We start from the raw sequence: 4,653 nt of genomic DNA on the forward strand, positions 1-4,653 counted from the left end.
AGGCGGGGTTTCACCATGTTGACCAGGATGGTCTCGATCTCTTGACCTCGTGATCCACCCGCCTCGGCCTCCCAAAGTGCTGGGATTACAGGCTTGAGCCACCGCGCCCGGCCTGTTCATTTATAATTATTATGATTACTGATATAGTTACTGATAATTTCAATTCATTTCTACCATGTTTTTTTGTACTTTCTATTTGTCTTGATTTTAAGGGTTATTTTTCTCCTTTCTTGCTTTTTTTCTTTACTCATTGCATTTTTTTTCTCATCCCATGCCACAATTTGGAAGTTATACCCTCTATTTCTCTTTTTTGGTGGTTATCTAGAAATTGTGAAATGCTTAACATAGTAAAATCTAAAGCTAGTATCTTTACTTTCCTGAAAAATACAAGGAACCTTTAAGAACATGTTAATTCACATCACTGCCTCCTAATTTTCATGTTCTTCCACCTCCCAATTTTCATGTTTTTGTCCAAAATTTAAACCTCTCTTTAAGTACCACTAATTAGACATTATTATTGTTGTTTATGTAGTCAATATTTATTTAGACTTAACCATACGTCTTTGTTGTTCATTACTCCTTGCCTCTTCAATGTTATTTGAGGGATAATTTTCTAGCTTTTGACAATATATATTTTTAAAGTGCCTTTAGAGATGCTATTTTTGTTGAAAAATCTATCAGTTTTTGTTTGCTTGAAAATGTCTTTCTTCACCCTCATTCTTGAAAGATAGTTTCAAGTGAATACAACTCTAAGTTGACAGTTTTTTCCTCAGAAACTTGAAAATATTATCCCATAGTCTTCTAATGTTATTGTTATTGATGAAAATTAGTTTTCCGTCTAATTGTCCTTTCTTGTAGGCATTAGGTCTTTACTTTCTGTGTTTAATGCCATTCTCTTTGTTGGCACATTGCAGTTTACTTACAATGGGTCTATGGAAGTTATTTTTATTCATGAGGATTGTTGTTTTTTATCAGTTCTGGAAAATTGTTAGCCATTATTTCCATTGTCTCTATTGTTTCTCCATTCTTTTTTCTCCTGCTAGAATTTTGATTAAATAAGTATTAGATCTTACTCCGTCCTTTGTGTCTTTTAACTCTTTTGCATTTTCTATTTCTTTCCCTTTCTGTGCTACATTTTGTATAATTTCTTCAAATCTATCTTCCAATTTGCTATTGCTCTCTTCAGCTATATCTGCTACCTAACATCAATTGATTTTATAATGTCAGTTATTATATTTGTCATTTTTAGATGTATTTTTTCAAATACATCTAAATAATCAAATATTAAAAATAATCATTACATCTTGATTATTTTTGACAATTTTTTCCTTCTCTGATATCTGATAACTTCTTATAATTTCTTTAATTACTTAAACAAAATTTTTTTATTTTTACAGATTAAGGGGTACAAGAGCAGCTTTCTTACGTGGATATATTGTGTAGTGGTGATGTCTGGGCTTTTAGTATACCCATCACCTGAAGAGTTAATAGTGTACCAATAGGTAAATAGTGAAAATTGCCATTAGGTAATTTTTTAATCCCTCATCCCTCCTCCCACCCTCTCACCTTTTGGAGTCTCCAGTGTCTATTATTTTCCTCTGTATATTCATGTGTACCCATTATAGTAAACATTATGTTTTATATTTGTTATCTAATAATTACAATATCTGAAGTCTTTGTGGATTTACTTAGGCAGTTTGTTTATTCTGCTTAGTTTTTTCATTTACTTTTTTGGGGAGAGAATCTCACTCTGCCACCCAGGCTGGAGTGCAGTGGCACAATCTCGGCTCAATGTAGCCTCCGCCTCTGGGGTTCAAGTGATTCTCCTGCCTCAGCCTCCTGAGCAGCTGGGACTACAGGTTCCCAGCACCACGCCTGGCTAAGTTTTTAAATTTTTTTATTTTTAGTAGAGACGGGGTTTCACCATGTTGGCCAGGCTGGTCTTGAATTCCTGACCTTCAGCGATCCACCCACCTCAGCCTCCCAAAGTGCTGGGATTACAAGTGTGAGCCACCCACCCAGCCTATGGTGCTTAGTTTTACTTTCAGTAAACGTTATTCTCAGCAGGGTTTCCTCATGCATGTTGTGGTTTTTTATTCAAAGCTTATATTCTTTGGTACTTTTTGTGAGAAGTCAAGGATTGGAGTCTGTTTACGCTAGACACCTAGAGCCACTTCTAGCCAGATCACTTGAATAAACTAAATTTTTGGCTGGAAGTATTTTTTGGGCCACCACACAGATATCTCTCTCTCTCTCTCTTTTTTTTTTTTTTTTTTTTTTTTTTTTTGAGACGGAGTTTCACTCCTGTTACCCAGGCTGGAATGCAATGGCGCGATCTCGGCTCACCGCAACCTCCGCCTCCTGGGTTCAGGCAATTCTCCTGCCTCAGCCTCCTGAGTAGCTGGGATTACAGGCACGCACCACCATGTCCAGCTAATTTTTTGTAGTTTTAGTAGAGATGGGGTTTCACCATGTTGACCAGGATGGTCTCGATCTCTTGACCTCATGATCCACCCGCCTCGGCCTCCCAAAGTGCTGGGATTACAGGCGTGAGCCACCGTGCCCGGCTCTCTTTTTTTTTTAGTTGGAGTTTGTCTCTTGTTGTCCAGGGTGGAGTGCAATGGCACGATCTTGTCTCACTGCAACCTCTGCCTTCTGGGTTCAAGCGATTTTCCTGCCTCAACCTCCCCAGTAGCTGGGATTACAGGCATGTGCCATGACACCTGGCTAATTTTTTTGTAATGAACCGTCTTGTACATAATAATTTTACACAGCTCTGCATATTTCCTTAGGATCAGTTCTAAGTAAAAGAAAATGCTGGAGGGCCAGGTCTGGTGGGTCACACCTGTAATCCCAGCACTTTAGGAGGCCAAGGTGGGAGGATCGCTTGAGACTAGGAGTTTGAGACCCCATCTCTACTAAAAATAAAACTTTTTCTGTTGCCAAATTGCAAGCAGATTATTGGACTAGCTGGGAGAATTAGCAGCAATACAGTGCTCATTTAATGACGCACTCTCCAACTTTGATTTTTTTTTGGTTAGTTTCAGATTTTTCTCTTAGTTTACTGCTTTACAATTAAAAAGAATTTTTTTTAGAGATGGGTTCTTGCTATGTTGTCCAGGCTGGTCTTGAACTCCTGGGCTCAAGCAATCTTCCCACCTTGGCCTCCCTAGTAGCTGGGATTAGAGGCATGAGCCATCGTGCCTAGCTCAGTTGCTTTATTTTAGAAGGGGCAATTTATTAGACAAAATTTCATCACAGTTTTGAAAAATTGCACATTTCTCCCATTGATACCGATGCTGAATATATACATATATAAGTATATACACACACACACGTGTATATGTATGTACACATATCTATGTATACACACACGTGTATATGTCTGTAGACATATCTATATACACATATACATGTGTATATGCATGTACACATATCTATGTGTATATACACACATACACACATGTATATATGTATGTACACATATCTGTATGCACACATGTGTATATGTATGTACACATATCTATGTATATATACACATACATACATACACACCTTGAATGACCCTTATACTTCTTTGGTGACATACTGGTCCATTTATTTTTTCTATTGGGGGATTTTTTCTTATTATTTATATATTGAGGAATGAATTCATTATCTATCACATATATTATAAATATTTCCCCCCTTTTAGTATACGTCTCTTCTTTTTGTTTATGGTAACTTTTTACCTTTTTTTTTTTTTTTAAGAATCAAGGTCTGAGTCTATCGCCCATGCTGGAGTGCAGTGGTGCAATCATAGCTCACTGCAACCTTAAATTCCTAGCCTCAAGCAATCTTTCTGCCACAGCCTTCCAAAGCTTTGGGATTACAGGTATGAACCACTGTACCTGGCAACCTAAAAATGTTGACATAATATCAGACTTACAGGAAAGTTGTGAGATTAGTATAAAGAATTCTCAGATACACCTTATCCAGGTGTGTTCGTCTGTTACCCAAGACTGGGTAATTTATGAAAGAAAGAGGTTACATTGACTCACAGTTCCACATGGTTGGGGAGGCCTCACAATCATGGCAGAAGGCAAAGGAGGAGCAAAGTCACATATTCCATGGCGTCAGGCAAGAGAGCATGTGCAGGGGAACTCCCGTTTATAAAACCATTAGATCTCATGAGACTTATTCACTACCATGAGAACAGTATGGGGGAAACCACCCCCATGATTCAGTTATTGCCCACTGGCCCTGCCATTGACACGTGGGGATTGTTACAATTCAAGGTGAGATTTGGGTGGGGACACAGCCAAACCATATTGCAGAGTCCTCAAATGTTAATATTTTTTTGCATTTATCTTATTCTTTTCTGTCTCTCTATTTCTTTATATAATTTTTATTTGGATCATTTACAAATAAGTTGTAGACGTAATGCTATGGTATTAAAAAATATCTGTGACAGGGTGTGGTGGCTCATGTCAGTAATCCCAACACTTTGGGAGGCTGGGGCAGGAGAAAGACCTGAGGCCAGGAGTTCAAGACCAGCCTGTGCAACATAGCAAGACCCCAAGATTCCATTTCTACAAAACTTTTTAAAGTTAAAAGAAAAAAAGAAAAAAATAGCTATTACAGATGTTTAAAACAGATTTTTTTTTTTTTTTT

This window comes from Cebus imitator, unplaced genomic scaffold (assembly GCF_001604975.1).
Source record: "Cebus imitator isolate Cc_AM_T3 unplaced genomic scaffold, Cebus_imitator-1.0 Scaffold240, whole genome shotgun sequence".
NCBI classification, from domain to species: domain Eukaryota; kingdom Metazoa; phylum Chordata; class Mammalia; order Primates; family Cebidae; genus Cebus; species Cebus imitator.